Raw genomic sequence first — 17,574 nt, forward strand, 5'->3', positions numbered from 1 at the left:
CATTCAACCCAGCAAGTGCCCACAGACTGTTTTGTACACCTCCTTTCCCATTTATTAACCCTTTAGTACTAATATGTTACAGAGGTGCAGTGTCAAAAGCAGCCAGAGATCAAAGGCTTGCAACTCTCTCACCACATTATAACATCTTTGGGGGGGGAGGAGGGGGAGTTGGAATCAGCTCTCTTTGGCCTGTTCTGCTCTTTCCCTTGCACTGTGACTTTTCATCACTTCCCAGCACACTGCTCCTTCAGGATACACAACAGGCACAAAACTTCAGCCAGCCAGTTTCAGCTCTTAAAACATGTGCTTGATAGTCACGCTCTCCTTAGGATTCCCTCCTCATCTAGCTCACTCTCTTCTACACCCCCTTTTCACTCTGTTTATATGCATTTAGCTAATTCTCCACACAGTATAGCAACAAAATGGCTATGACCAAGGCCCATTGGTTGCTATTGCCTTGGTTGATGGATCAGCTGTGAACTGACTCTAGGGTGACCAGATCAGCAGTCCAAAATATCCGGACGGGGGGAGGGGAAAAAAAGGGGGGGCGGAGCCAAAAAAAAAAAAAGGCGTTTAAAAGGGGCTGGGGGTGTTAGCAGGCCCCGGCCCCACGCGCTGACCTCCCCGCGGAGCCTCCCGCCCCGGGCATATGCGGCACGCGGTGGATCCGGGCGGGGGCAGCGCGGAGCGGGCAGGAGCCGGGTGGGCGGCAGGGGCCGAATCCCCGCTGCTGCCAGGGAACCCCGCGCCTCTCCCGCCCGCTCGCGGCTGCGGCTCCTTCCCGGCAGGACGCGCCTCCCGCCGCCCCGGCCACATGCGGCGCGCGTCCCCCGCGCCTACTCTCCCTCCCGCCGGGAAGGAACAGCTGGACGCGTGTCGCATGTGGCCGGGGCAGGCCGGGGGGCGCATCCCGCCGGGAAGGAGCCGCAGCCGTGAGCGGGAGGGAGAGGCACAGGGCTCCCTGGCAGCAGTAGGGATTCGGCCCACGCCGCCCAACCGGCCCCTGCCCGCTCCACGCTGCCCCCGCCCGGACCCACCGCGCTGCCCCTGGGGCTGCAGGGCTGGAGCAGCCTCCAGGCTGCGCTCCCAGCCCCGGGTGCAGTGGCCCGGGCAGGAGCCCTCTGTCGCGGCGGGGGGCTCAAAGCTGAGCCCCCCGTCTCCCTCCCTTGCCAGCCCCCCTTTGCCCGCCGGGTGCCCGGGTGCCGGAGCTGCCTCACCAGCTCCAGGATCCAGGCACCACCGCCACCCCCTCCCTCCCAGGCTTGCGCCGCCATGCTGCAAGCCTGGGAGGGAGGAGGAATGCTACGTGGTTGGGGAAGAGGCGGGGCCAGGGCGGGGATTTGGGGAGGGAGCCAATGGGGGGAGGGGGGGTGGAGCCGGGGGGGGGGGGCGGAGCCGGGGCGGAGCGCAACATTTCTTTTTTGTCCAGTGTCCCGACTAAACATCGGTCGGGACGCGGGACAAAGCAGCAAAAATCGGGACAGTCCCGATAAAATCGGGACGTCTGGTCACCCTAACTGACTCACAGCTTGGAATTCCAATAGAAGCTGGAGATTTAGCAAACAATGTATTTAAGGGGTGTAAAGATTTCTCTTCTACTCCTGAGAAACTTGTCTGTTCAAGAAGCAGGGAAGAAAGGAGTGTCTTACAGACCCCTTAAAATATTCTATTGCCAGTCTTAATTCCAAAAGAATTCTTAGAACCATCAGCTTTAACTTCTTCTCTGAGCCCTTTTAAATGTCCAGCAGCTAGCACCAGAGAGGGCACCTTGACAACTCAATAAGCCATTACCAACTATAGCCATCACACAATACCCTAACAAATGCCCTCCTTGAAACACAAAACATTCTGTTCTGCTGTACTTCAACTACAGTACGAGAATGCTGCTTATTCTTCACTATTAATCTTATATCTCAGGAAGGCATGGAAGAGAACAAGAGTATGAACTGTTTCAAGATATAAATAAAAAAATGTGGAGGAGCATATTGCCATGGTAATAATTGTGAATGCCTATATTTCTGAGTCACACTAGGCCAGGGAGTTTCCAAGCACTCTGAATATGACTCAAGTGTTTGTCTCTCATTTGCAAATTATATCCCAATTATGTCTGGATTTTTAGGTATCTTTCTACAATGTCTTAGATTTGTCCATGGTGAGTCACCCTCATATTATTTAATTAAACAAAGTATCATCAGAAACACAAAATACTTTCTCATTTCTATGCCAGATTTAAATCCTTTGTGTCAGACACTAGCTCAGCACAGAAGGCACTGGCAGTTGACCTGGGCACCATAATCACCTTTTAAATATTTACAGCCCTAAATTCATCAGCGACGTCTCTTTGAATCTAGAGAAAATTCCTCACTCAAGGTCAAATGCTTGCTCATGGAATTCAAGAAAGTGAATTTCACAGCTTTTCAGACCTGGCATGTACAGACAACAACACAGTCATTCAGCAGCTGTAAGCAAGACAGCCCCAAATTGTACTAGCTGCCTGTGTTTCTTACTATGTGATGCAGACAAGAATGTCTCATTTTTCAGCTTATTTTATCTGTTGCTACTTTATCACAGGAGTGCGGATGGGGGACGCGGGGAGAAGAGGCAGATAAAACTTTTCTCTACCCATTTCTGGACAGTTTATTCCTCTGGGAGTTTCAGAACATGATCTTTTTCTCACTTGCACCATTCTCTCTATCTCCCGCTCTTACCTTGTCCTATTCAGGAGCACATTTAGAACTAAAGAAAGTTAAGTTGGTAGCACTAGAGATGGAAGTCCTAGCCATTCTACATGCTTCTCAATGCTGTCAAGTTAACATATCATACCTCAATACCTGATCTAGATTATACCTGGGGGAGTCAAAAGAGACTTCATTCTCCATGGCCCATTTAGTCTCTGCAGAAGCTGGGTTTGCCAACAAGAAAGATGAATTAGGGCCTGAGCCAAAGGATGCTGAATTCAATGGTTCTCTTTCCATCAAATGCAATGTGCTTTTTGTCAGGCTCTTAATTACCAGTTGTAATGGTAGCTTGTGTAATGAGAACATCTGCCCAGTTCCCATTACAAACAAATATGAAACCAAAAACTTTTTTCACATACTACAAGCCACCAAGCAGTTATGAAATATTTACCTATAAGAGCTGAATTCAAATCAACATTATAGTGGTATAAAATTATGCACCACTTTTTATTAAGTTCTTGACTCTTTCTAGTTTTCTAACAATGCTCTCATAACAAATATTGAGGTTTCAAGCAGTTAATTTCATTTTCTGTACAATATAGAAGTGGAGACAATGTGGGATTCTGCTTAAATTATTAAACAGACATTAAATTCTTAAGTCCCCCTTACCCTCCCCAGCTCTCAATCTTCAATCCTTGCTTAGCACCACCTCATGTCCTTTGATCTGTGAATTCCTAGTCCTGCCAAGGAACAGTAATATAATTTGAAGATGTTATTAAAAAAAGACAGGCTTTAGCAGAATGCACTTATTACAAAGGAAACACACACACACACACACACACACACACACACACACCTTTGACTTTAGCAAAGCTTTTGATACGGTCTCCCACAGTATTCTTGCCAGCAAGTTAAAGAAATATGGGCTGGATGAATGGACTATAAGGTGGATAGAAAGCTGGCTAGATCGTCGGGCTCAATGGGTACTGATCAATGGCTCCATGTCTAGCTGGCAGCCGGTATCAAGCGGAGTGCCCCAAGGGTCGGTCCTGGGGCCGGTTTTCTTCAATATCTTCATTTAATGATCTGGAGGATGGCGTGGATTGCACCCTCAGCAAGTTTGCAGATGACACTAACCTGGGAGGAGTGGTAGATATGCTTGAGGGTAGGGATAGGATACAGAGGGACCTAGACAAATTAGAGGATTGGGCCAAAAAAAATCTGATGAGGTTCAACAAGGACAAGTGCAGAGTCCTGCACTTAGGACAGAAGAATCCCATGTACTGCTACAGACTAGGGACTGAGTGGCTAGGCACCAGTTCTGCAGAGAAGGACCTAGGGGTTACAGTGGATGAGAAGCTGGATATGAGTCGACAGTGTGCCCTTGTTGCCAAGAAGGCTAACGGCATTTTGGGCTGTATAAGTAGGGGCATTGCCAGCAGATCGAGTGACGTGATCATTCACCTCTATTCGACATTGGTGAGGCCTCATCTGGAATATTGTGTCCAGTTTTGGGCCCCACACTACAAGAAGGATGTGGAAAAATTGGAAAGAGTCCAGCGGAGGGCAACAAAAATGATTAGCGGGCTGGAGCATATGACTTATGAGGAGAGGCTGAGGGAACTGGGATTGTTTAGTCTGAAGAAGAGAAGAATGAGGGGGGATTTGATAGCTGCTTTCAACTATCTGAAAGGGGGTTCCAAAGAGAATGGATCTAGACTGTTCTCAGTGGTACCAGATGACAGAACAAGGAGTAATGGTCTTAAGTTGCAGTGGGGGAGGTTTAGGTTGGATATTAGGAAAAACTTTTTCACTAGGAGGGTGGTGAAGTACTGGAATGGGTTACCTAGGGAGGAGGTGGAATCTCCTTCCTTAGAGGTTTTTAAGGTCAGACTTGACAAATCCCTGGCTGGGATGATTTAGTTGGGGATTGGTCCTGCTTTGAGCAGGGGGTGGGACTAGATGACCTTCTGAGGTCCCTTCCAACCCTGATATTCTATGATTCTATGAAAGGCAGTTAAGAGGAAGAAAGGGAAAAAAGCATTGCCCAATAGTTGTGTCACTAACTAGTCAATTTTATTATGCTGCAATATTCCACTGTTCGCTTTTGTGTAGCAAAGGTGCAGAAAAGCAATTGTATGGATCCCAGAAAAGCCGTTGTAACAAGCCAAGCATAGTAGATGAAACATACTGAGCAGTCATATTACTTCATTTCTCCTCTGTGATATGAATGGGCTTTGAATACAGTTTCTTTTTCCTTAGCCAAAAGTTTTCCCTCAAAAATCAGTGGAGTAAATCTTTTACTGTTTTCCTATCCTGGGGTTGAGCATGTGTGGCCCTGCTCTCTGAAACTATATATCTATTCTTTATTTTGTTTTTTAAAAGGGTTGAAAGAAAGTTGAGCTGGGCAAAACCTGTGGATTTCTGTTTAAAGAAGGCTTTTGAGGCCACATCTGATTTTTTTAAGTCCTTTCATGTGGGTTGAAAGCTAATCTGAGTGTCTAAATAGCATGTGTAAATTCTCTCATGAATCAACATCTTTTGGGATCTCTATAGTAGCAAAAATTGCACCAAAGCTTTAGCAAGTATAAACAGGTGTTTTTGCAACCTGCTGCAAAACACAGTCCACACACACTAGGCCACATTGTTTCAAAGGACATCAGGGCCAGATTTTCAAGTGCTAAGCACACAAAACCGAGATCAGATTTTGAAGTGAGCCTCAGCTCCCATTTAGGTACCTACATAAGGACCACATTTCAGAAGTGCTCAGCACCCAGCAGCCCCATGACGACACTTGTGGTTGGACTTTCAAAAGAGCTCAGCACTCAACATGCTGAGATCTTATAATTGGTGACAGATTTTTTTTGAGAGGGCTGAGCATTTTTGAAAATCGGTCTATTATGTTGTGCCAACACTCATCCCTTCACTGGGGTTTGGTTTCATTAACACAGACATCAACACATAGGCTCCAACTCCGTGGGTGCTCCGGGGCTGGAGCACCCACAGGGGGAAAATGGTGGGCGCTGAGCACCCACCGGCAGCCCCCCTATCAGGGCCTCCCCCTCCCTGCAGTGCCTCCTGCCCACCAGCGGGCCCTGCCGATCAGCGCCTCCCCCTCCCTCCTTGTGACTCCCGCCTGCCACAATCAGCTGTTTTGCAGCATGTAGGAGGCTCAGGGGGGAGGATGCAGTGCGCTCGGGGGAGGGACAGGAAGAGGCAGGGTGGGGCTTGGGGGAGGGGGTGGGGCTTGGGGCAGAGCCAGGTGTCGAGCACATTGGAAAGTTGGCGCCTGTGCATCAACAGTCAGGTAACAGAGGTCAGTTTGAGCCTGCTCCTTAGACATGGCTGCTCATATGTTTCTATCTCAAGATTACTTAGCCTGCACATTAGGCTGTTCTTTTTAACCTAAATATCTTTCTGTCAGGGCAGCAACCCTATGAAGCTGCTTCCACCCTTTTTATCCCCCTCCTCTCTCACTTAATAAAAACAACCAAAATACTGAACATGAAGAGCCTTGGCCAGTGGTTTAAGACTCCATGTGAATTTTTCTCCTTTTCCAGTTTCCTTCTGTGTGTGGTAGATGGAAAGAGATGTTCTTGTTCTCTTTTCCTTCCTGCTGTTAATTTTTCAGGTCTAATCATCTCTCTCCTCAGCCTTACAAGTCAGTTTAATAATAAAAAAAAGCAGCTAGTTTAAAACAGGTTAGGAAGTCATACATAGAATCATGGTAATAGAGCTGTGTTCTGAGCCTACATGATTGCCTGTGCTAAGCACTATTATCACACTGCTGTTTGAGTGCATATACAATACCCATCAGGGACTTCCCTAGACCCTTCAACATAAGCCCTGTTGGAAAGGGTAGCTTTAAAACAACAACTAGAATGTGGGGCTAGGACAGTGTATTATAGATTAAGACACTGAGTTCAATCCCACCTCTTGTGACTTTTTTCACCTATTAAGGGAACTGTAAGAAAATTAGAAAACAAATTCCCTAAACACTTAAACAACCATTTGAAGTTGAGTACACTCTGCGCCTCATTCTGTAGGTATGTCAACACAGCAGCTGGGAGCCTGGGTAGACAGACTCATGCTCATGCGGCTTGGGCTAGGGCTCTAAAAATATTAGAGTGGACATGGTTGCACCGGTGGTGGCTTGGGCTAGGCACCTGAGCGCAGGCCCGGGAGCCAGAGAGTTCTGAGCTCAGTTGTCTAGCACAAGCTTCAGTGGAGCAGCAATGTCCACACTGCTATTTTTAGTGCATTAGCCCAAGCCCCGTTTGGGTGTGTCTGTTTGCCTGGGCTGAGTGACTCGCTCCCGGCTGCTATGTGCACATACCTTTAAAGTGGCAACTGCACTAATACCTTCAATGGGTTTGTAGTATAGCAAAAACAATTGCTTTCTCTCATCACTTGCTGCGTTCTGTTCTCCTCCAATCCCGTTTTCATGTTCTTCCTTCACTTGCTGAAACAGCATACAGCTAGTGAAAGCAGTGGTAGCATCAGGAACTTTGCTTTACCCACACTGATGCAGCGAACAGTATGGAACCTAAGTTACTGGAACACATTGTCCTTCCCAAGCACTTCTTTTTTCTCTTTCCCACACTTTGGAACCGTTGTTCCACAGCCTGTAAGAAGAATGTATAAAAATATTGTGTAAATTCTTGAGACATATAACAATATTTTTCAAATATCAGTTCTCTTTGGAGGATATTCCATTTCAGTGACTGTGTATTTACCCTCCCTTCAATTAAACTTAAAGGTGGCCCGCAAAAAAAAAAAAAAAAAAACTTAAAAAAGTTTTTACTGTAAATAAAAAAGGTCTGAGTATTTAATTTTTGGCAGCTTTGAGTCATATTGGTGGAGGTTTTTTTGGGGGGGTGGCGATTCAGAAGTTCAATGGGCATTTTCCTCCTTGTCTCTTTACACTAGAACAGGGGTTCTCAAACTGGGGGTCAGGACCTCTCAGGGGGTTGTGAGATTACATAGGGGTCATGAGCTGTCACCCTCCACCCGAAACCCCACTTTGCCTCCAGCATTTATAATAGTGTTAAATATGAAAAAAAAATGAGTTTTAGGGGGGGTTGCACTCAAAGGCTTGCTATGTAAAAGGGGTCACTAGTACAAAAGTTTGAGAACCACTGCACTTGAAGTATTAGATTTTTAGCAATCCTGGTTTCCCGAGAGAATTCTGTGGATGACTGGAGAGCTCATGGAGTTTACATAAGACAATGAAAATACACTAATGGCAGGGGGAGAAGAGGGAAGTGATTTTTTAGTCAGAGTATTTAGAAGTCTTTGTTTGTGCTTATTTACACCTGTTTAATTTTAACTTCTAAAACCGGAGAGAAAATCTGTTAAAGATTCAAACACCCATGTCACTTCAAGTGAGGGTTCAGAAAGCAGTTTTCTAGTGACTCAAGGAATCATCCAGCAAAAAACAGGTAAGGGCAGCCATGACATTCACTTTGGAACATCTGGAAGTGTTATGGTATGCCAGCAAAAATAATTAACATCATCAAGGTTTTACATCAAAGTGCAGCTTGCACATGAGAAGTAAACGCAGACTTGAGCAAATGGTTTACAGACACTAGTATCAAACAAGGACACATTCTCTCTCTTCTCCTATTTTGCATTAACTTCATTATGAAAAAGAGTGCAGGCAGGCACTGCATGGCTCAACAACAGCACACTAGAAGATTTAGATTGTGCTGACAACATAACTCTATCTAATCTCAACCAACAAACAGTAAAAGATGAAAAGACTGCCCAGTATTACAAACAAGATAGGGTTAATAATCAGTTATGGAAAAGTGAAAACCTCAGCAACTCTAATTCAAGCATTACATTAGAAGCAAAAGAATAAAAGAAGTGAGTCAATCTACATACCTTGACAGTAGCATGCAAGCCCTGGTGATATCCAGAAGGAAATCATGTCACAAATTGGCAAGGTGGCAGCTGTGCTCATCAGCTCAAACAATATTTGGTGATCCAAAATCTATAACTTAAAGATCAAACTACAAATCTTCAGCTCAAATGTTGTTTTCATCTTAACACATGGATGCAAAATCTGGAAATCCACCCAAGGTACAGACAGACATCTGAATACCTTTGAAAGAAAGTGCCAAAGGCAAGTACTAAGTATTAAAAAGAACGAATTTATAACAAATGCGGAGACTTGTCAGAGAGTTAAACAACCCCTTATCTTCAAAGTCATCCAGGAAAGAAGATAATAAATTTCCCAACTATTTCAAAGAATGAATACAGAGTGCCTGCTATGGCAGGCATGCCATTGGGCATCTGGAGGAACACGCAAAAGGCCTACTAAAAGAATCACTCAATCGAACATTCTCAGAAAGAGAAAACGTATGGGACTGAACACCACAGAAGACATACAAAGAATGGTCTAAGATAGACAGAGACAGCGGAGTCTTGTTTGTGCCCTAAGCAATGGAATGGATTCAGAGATATTTCTAATGTACAGAAAAAGTAGGGAAAAAATTGTTTCAGTCCACCTTCTACATAATAAAAAATGGCAAAACCATTTTTCTTCCCTTCACTAGAGACATTTATGCTGATCATGCACTGCTCCATTCTTCAAAATTATACAGTTGTGGCCATACGTATGAAAACAAAAATCATGATGCTTATGCTGTTTCCCAAACAAGACTTACCAAAGCTTTCTAAGCCTCCCTAAATATTTCCCAAAACCGAGAGACACTGCAAGATTCTCCTCTCAGATATAGTGTTCCTTACCTCGGATATCCTGCTCTCCCAAAACTCAATGAAAGTGGAATATCAAAGCTTAGATTTGCCATCTCTGTGGGGACATTTCCCTCAGTTTGTAGCCTGTGAAATCCTCACATTCCAGCTGCGGTTCATATTCTGAAAATGTAACGTATTAAAATATACCAACTTGAATTAATCCAACCCAACACAAGCATTTTGAACAGTAAAAACAATGACGCTTCATACCATATCATAGCATTTGCTCTTGGCAAATGCTTTATACTTTGCAACATTTCTCTAGATATCATTTTCTTAGAGGATGCATAGAGTATCTTCATTTTGCAACAGTGGCAATTGACAAATGACCTTTAATATGGCAAAAGTAGGAATGACAAAGGCTAATTCTTCAGAGGCAAAAATATGTGGAAGTGGAAAGGTTAAGGTTACCTTGGTAACTGAAGTGGTCATCAAAAGCAAAAGTCATTGTATTCCAACTGCAATATGTAATTATTGCTATGCAGAACCTATTCAATTTGTCTTCTTGATAAACGCTAACAAGAAAGGGTACAGCCCCTGAATAACTCCTGCAAGTAGAGCAAGTAACAAATAAGGAGGCAAATCATGTTATACTGATCACCTGTTCAGGATCTCTGATGAAAACCCAGGTTTCAGAATTTCTCCATATACCTTAATTTAGATTCCCAGGATACCAGCAAAGCTATTGTAATTGGAAACACAAATAATTATCATTAGCAAAGGCAGACTTCTTGCATGCTATTGATCCATCTATATCTTCACCCCATCCCTTCATTGCCTAGCTGTCCTCCTAACTTGGAATTACTTTCATTCATGATGAATTTCAAGTACCCAAACATGCAACAAAAGGAGACAAGAGAGATTAATTAGGTATTGAGCAGTCTGTGTCAGATTAAATTCACGGTTAACTCCAAATTGGTCCCATTCAATTATTCCAGACAGTATATCTCTAATAGTTAGAGAGAGTTGTCCACAAACAAATCCAACACTCACTGGACATCAATGACATATAGTAGATCACTCTACACTAATGTGTATAGTAGATCCAACAGCTTTTTGGTGAAACTGAAGAATGGAAACTGACCAAGCTATGATCTTCAATATTCCAATTACATGGATGGGTTCCTGGGGAGGGATCAGGAGCATCTTCAAGCAACTTGCACTTCCACCCCAAGAAGATGTAAGAGAGGGAGAGAGAAGATTTAAGTCACATGTGCTCTCAAAACAGCCGTTGATGTATGACTGCTGGCACGTTCAGCAGCACTGTGCCCTAGGGGGGAAGAAATCTAAAATACCAGAGTAAAACAGACACTGCATACGGAACAATAAAAAAATATATAGCACCAAGTGATTGTTCTCATAAAGCAAAAGTTTGGCACTTGTAGTTTGTCTGCAGAAGCAAAATTCCCCACACTGGAATATTTTCCAGTTTTAGTGACCTTATTTTTCAAAATGTCATTTCATTCTGAAGTAATTACAAAATCAAAAAAGTAAAGATTTTAGTAAAGACAGAAGGACTGAAATTACAGCATGAGAGGTATATGATGAAAGCAATTTTATATACAGTATGTTTATATACAGACAGTATGCAGGGCTCTGTTTCAGAGAGAGCATGGTCTAATGGACAGGGCACCGGACTGAAAGTCAAGAGACATTGTGGCCCTGCCACTAACTTGCTGTTTGACCTTGGGCAACTCACTTTGCCTCTTTCTCCTTCCTACTGTCTATTTGGATTGTAAGCTCTTCAACTGTGTTTCTACAGTTCCTAGCACCATGGAACCCCTCTCTTGTTTGGGGCCTTTAGGTGCTACTGTATTACAAATAATAAACAGTAATATCCATATTAGATATTTTGGGCCAATATTTGGATATGGAATTGGTTATAAGTTTGGTATCAGCTGCTTGACGAGCTCCCCAGCGCTTCCTATCTTGACCAAAAAAAGCTATGCCAAATCCAGGCCAAGCCAGGAAAACCTGGCATTCCCAAGGCCCCAAATATTTTCTTTTTAAGATCTCATAGGAGCCTTGTGTCATTCCATTTTACCCATCCCAGATTCATCTGGAGTTCAGAGATTCTCCTCAATTCTTCCATCCCAAACCCTCAGGGGTCACTTGGCCACCCAGCTGCTGCTCCCATTCAGTCCTGCACTTTGCAGTCTTTTTTCAGAGTGGATGGGGGAATTTTTAGTCCCCAGACAGCTAGAACTCCAGCTAACTCGGGACATTTGCTTCAACAAAATGGTGTGCTGCTCTAGCATACACAAGCCGAGTCTGAAGAAGAAAGTTGAAACATTCTGCTATGTAGCTATTATGCAAACAAGTTAGGAACCAGGAAGAGTAGCATGAAGTTCCTCATGGATATTTTTCCCTTTAAAATTTTTGGATCTAAAGATGTGCCTGGAAGAGACCTGAAGATGGCAGACCAATTAAAATGGGCTAAAAAGGCCTGTTATTTTTATTATATATTGTATTAGGGGAGTGCCTAGAAGCCCTATTCATGGACCATGACCCCACTGTGCTAGGTGCTGTGCAAACACAGAATAATAAGATGGTCACCCCTGCCCCAAAGAGACTTACAATCTAATTAAAGTTTTACAGTCTAATTACAGTTTAAGCTTACCCTCTCTGGAAATTGGGTATGCATATCCACTCCAAATCACTCAACCTAACAGCCACCTCTCAGGTGCATGATTCTCACACCCATATCTCAAACTCAAGCTGCCCACAGCTAAACAGGCACTCAGCAAACTGTTCATCTTCCACATCTTTGTAGCCAAAGAGACCTCATGCAGACTGCATTACTGAAACATGGTTAGATGCCACCACAGATCTTGCACTTGTCCTGCAACATAACCACCATGTCAGCCAACGATGTGTAAGTCCCCTCACCTGCAGATTTGTTTTCTAAGAATATTCTCCAATATTTGCTTAAAGTTCAGTATTTCTGAAAGCATTCTTGCTGAATCTCACTGCACTAGAATATTCATGGAAAGAGAACATGAAAGGGGCACAAAGAGTGGAAGGGATTTTGTTTAAAAATGGACAGAAATTTTCATGGATTCCCCCCTCCATTCACCCTCCTTTAATCTAAACCTCCCTTTTAATGAGCTGCCACATGTCTCCCTATCTATTAGCTCCCATGTGATAGGCCAAGCTGTTCAGATAATCAGGATCCTGCAACATTTGGCTTTGACTGAACATGAGTTGAGCCAGCTGACTTGAAGATTTCAATGAGACGTATGAGGGAATATGGGGGTTTATCTGCATTTAATCGTTAACTTTTTAAATTAAGGATCAGTGCTTAAATTTATCCCATTAAAAACAAGAGTGTGATGGGCCCTGCTGCCAAGTACTCATTCTGTCCTGTATGGCCTCAGTTTTCAGTAGTACCTTTTAGAAGCGGCGTCTGCAGTACCACTCCACCTACACAACTAGTAACTCAGACATCATCTCCCCGTGTCAGTGAAGAAGGGTCTAGACATTGCCCTCTCTGATGCACTAGGCCACACTGTAAACTACTGCACCCAACTTTTAATTTTTAAAAAACAGACAATATAAGATAAGCTACAATGGCATATATGTTAACAAAGGCTTGAAAAATGGCCACAACACCTTTTCATTGGTAATTAAGTTTATTAGTCTGACCAGCCAGCCCTAGAACATCCTTTCCATCTTCAAGAATAGCTAGCAGTTCCTGGGATTCTCATATAGCACACAGAGAGGATCTCCTTATTTTGGGTTCCAGGTAGGTGCTTCTCTCAGTCATTAAACTGAATGAAAAGAACAAAAGAGAATAAATAGTTTACACTGGTCATAAAGCCTCCTTAGCTGGATGGGTTAGAATCCCGAAGGCTCACATGGTTGTGCCTGATCTCTCAGGGGGATTTACTAAGAAGTGTATGACCTCCTGACCTTCCCTAATAGGTAGTTAGCAGGACCACTTGCCAAAGGAAGGGAGGGGATGGTGAGTTTAACATCCAAGCTCTGAAATCTAATGGCCCACAGGTTGGGTTTTTTTTGTTTTTTTAAATCCACTGTTTTCCCCCAACATCATCATCATGTAGGCTTCTACCATCTTCCTTTATGATGCTGTTTACATTTGACATGGCCAAAGAAGATTCTTGAAGGGAATTAGCATTCAAGTAGCCTGGTGACATTTTTTTATATCTGTGTATAATAGTGTTTCCCCAGTTTCACGTGTTAAGGCCTTAACTCTGGTCAAGCCAGAATAACATTTTTCCTAACATGTTCCACATTAAAAATTAAAATTCATAGGTACAGTCTCTGAATGCTTAATGATCATTTCAAAAACTGCTGAATTAGATGAAGCCAAACCCTAGGCTTTTGATTCAGTAGGTGGCATCCTTCCCAACTCTTATCCAATGTCTCAGCATGCTGTTAGGAGGCCCTGTGATGCTGGAGCACATCCTGAAGCCAATGTTCTAACCATTTGTGGCCATTAAAGAGCCCATGGCACTTTCAGTAAGAGGAGGAATATTAGCCCCCCCATGTCCTGTCAAATTCCCATTTTGGTAAGTATTTTGCATTCTGGCTACCTACATTCCACCTCAAGTTTTCCATAGGTATAGTATACACTTCTTCACTTCCTGTTCTAAAGTTTATAATTCATATATGTTTATAAAGCATGTTGGGATCTTCAAAAGATTTATTGCTATCATGAGATATTTTACAGTAACTTTTTGAGAAAACAAACATGAAACCTTCCAAACTCTATATGGTTTGTCCATTAAGTCTGCTTTTCTTTCTGAGTCATATACAAGTTTCTGTCTCGAATAAAAGTGAACCAGTTTGTCCAAAGAGTTCAATTGGGTCCTTGCCTAGTAACAATAAATACCCACTGACTCAAACTCAAACAAGGAATTGACAAATACTATGAAAGGGAAATTAAAAATTTCCTTAACAGAAAACAATGATTTCTTCCATCTATCTTAGGCCTGGTCTTCACTACAAAGTTATTCCAGCATAGCTGTGCTGGTCACAGATGTGGAAAAAAAAAAAAAAACATGGAAACATGGCTATGCCAGCAAAGACACTCGTGTAGATCCAACTATTCTGAAAGAAGAGTGCAAGTGTCAGCATAGCGAATACCATTCAGGGAGGTGGTATTACTGTGCTAGCAGAACTCCTCTGTCAGCATACACTTTGTCTATACTAGGGAGCTATGGCATACCAGCATAGACTGCAGTGTAGACGTGGTTTTAGGTATTTATATAGCCCCAGTACCACAGCATCTAGTCCCTCACAATCATTAATGTTTTTATCTTCAAAAACACTCCTGTGAGGTAAGGAAATACTAATCCCCATTTTACTGATGATGAACTGAGGCACAGAGAGACTAAGGAATGTCAACACTGAAAATGTTGCAGCACCACTGCTGCAGCACTGTAGCACTTCAGTGTAAACACTACTTACACTGATGGGAGGCTGTCAAGGCTGTATCCCCACTTTGAACTTTAGGGTACAAGTGTGGGGGCCTGCATGAGGACTTCTAAGCTTAACTACCAGCTTAGATCTGGTCCGCTGCCACCATTCCCTTCCCTGGGAAGCTTTGAGAAACCTTTCACCAATTCCCTGGTGAATACAGATCCAAACCCCTTGGATCTTAAAACAAGGAGAAATTGACCCTTCCCCCCTCCTTCCTTTCACCAACTCCTGGTGAATACAGATCCAACTCCCTTGGATCTAAAAACAAGGAGAAATTGACCCTTCCCCCCTCCTTCCTTTCACCAACTCCTGGTGAATACAGATCAAATTCCATTGGATCTAAAAACAAGGAAAAATCAATCAGGTTCTTAAAAAGAAGGCTTTTAATTAAAGAAAAAGGTAAAAATCATCTCTGTAAAATCAGTATGGAAAATAACTTTACAGGGTAATCAAACTTAAAGAGCTCAGAGGACTCCCCTCTAGTCTCAGGTTCAAAGTACAGCAAACAAAGATAAACACTCTAGTAAAAGGTACATTTACAAGTTGAGAAAACAAAGTAAAACTAAGACGCCTTGCCTGGCTTTTTACTTACAAGTTTGAAATATGAGAGACTTGTTTGGAAAGATGGGGAGAACCTGGATTGATGTCTGGTCCCTCTCAGTCCCAAGAGCGAACAACCCCTTAAACAAAGAGCACAAACAAAAGCCTTTCCCCCCCCCCAAAGATTTGAAAGTATCTTGTCCCCTTATTGGTCCTTTGGGTCAGGTGTCAACCAGGTTACCCGAGCTTCTTAACCCTTTAGAGGTAAAAGGATTTTGGAGTCTCTGGCCAGGAGGGATTTTACAGTACTGTACACAGGAGAGCTGTTACCCTTCCCTTTATAGTTATGACAGAGGCTTCTCCCATCAGCATTGGTAATCCATCTCCCTGAGAGGCAGTAGCTAGGTCAATGCAAGAATTCTTCTGTCAACCTAATGCTGTCTACACTGCAGGTTAGGTTGGCATAGCTACATCTCTCAGGAGTGCGAATTTTTCACACCCCTGAAACGTAACTATGCCAATGTAAGTTCTCAGTGTAGACCAGCCCTAAGTGATTTGCCGAAGATCATGCAGAAACTTGCGTCTTCCAAGATGTAGGCGAATGCCTTTGCCACTTAAGGCCACATCTCCACTAGAAAATTAGGTCAATTTAACTATGTCCATCAGGGATGTGAAAAATCCACACCCCTCAGTGGTATATTTAAGAAGACCTAAGTACCCATGTAGACAGCACTAGGTTGATGGACAAAGTCGTCCACCAACCTCGCCACTGCCTCTCGGGAAGGTGGATTACCTGTGCCAATGGAAACAGTGGGGGCGAAAGACCTCTCTGGCTTTAAGATTAAGCTTGATAAGTTTATGGAGGGGATGGTTTGATGGGATAACGTGATTTTAGTCAATAGGTCAATAACGTGCCATCGCTGGTAATTAGTAACAATGGTCAATGATGGGATATTAAAAGTTACTACAGAGAACTTTTTCCGGAGGGTCTGGCTGGAGAAACTTGCCCGCATGCTCGGGGTTCAGCTGATCGCCATATTTGGGGTTGGGAAGGAATTTTCCTCCAGGGTAAATTGGCAGAGGCCCTGGAGGTTTTTCGCCTTCCTCCGCAGCATGGGGCAGGGGTCGCTTGCTGGAGGATTCTCTGCGACTTGAAGTCTTTAAATCATGATTTGGGGACTTCAACAGCTGAGTCAAGGGAGAGAATTATCCCAGGAGTGGGTGGGTCAGCTTTTGTGGCCTGCATCATGCGGGAGGTCAGACTAGATGATCATAATGGTCCCTTCTGACCTTAAAGTCTATGAGTCTACGAGTCTATCCCTCCAGTCAGCATAGGTAGTATCTACACGGAAACGCTACAGTAGAGTAGCTGCAGCCATGCTGCTGTAGCATTTTAAGTGTAGGTAGGCTCTTCTTCTCTTCACCTAGGTATAGTCATGCTGCCTGTTACACCGCTTCAACCTAAAGAAGAGGGGAAGACACTAGCCCCTGTGTATGAATGAGACTTTACCAACTATGGTCCCAGTCCTTCAATCAGTTCTTTGTGGATGGACCTTTGCATCTGTGCAGAGTCGCAGTAAATCAGAGGTCTGCTTGAGTGGATCACATTGCAAGAGTGGTGTTAAATTTATTGCCCTCACTTCACATGCCACTGTAATGCAGCTACCCCCGTTGCACAGCGTGGCGAGTGCTCAACAGAACACAGCAACACTACCCAATACCTGAGTACAAGAAGAATACAACATTCAAATGAGAACACAGGCAATATTTATGCAGGGTGTTGTAGTGACGTGGTGGTCATCAAGGGGTCAACAGGGTTTATCACTCAGAGTATTGTGGTTTGGAGCCATGGTCCACTCCTCCCTTACTTCCTCTTTCAGTTACTGTATGTTTACCTTCCATTCTGTTGTTGCCAGGCTGCACTACTGGGAAAGTGTTTCTTGTGCACAGAGTGGTCTCTTTACAAAAAAGCCCAATTAGGAAAATGGAATTTGGCCAGGGCAGGCTAGTCATTAAGTGTATTTTTCACAAGACAAGTGGTCAAGATCTTGGGTTTATGTCTCATCATTTAATTCATGCTTTGGGTTCAAATTCAGAAATAAAGGCATTCAGATTTCTTAGAACAACAAGTTTAAGTGTAAATGCCAAT

This window comes from Emys orbicularis, chromosome 7 (genome assembly GCF_028017835.1).
Source record: "Emys orbicularis isolate rEmyOrb1 chromosome 7, rEmyOrb1.hap1, whole genome shotgun sequence".
NCBI lineage: Eukaryota > Metazoa > Chordata > Testudines > Emydidae > Emys > Emys orbicularis.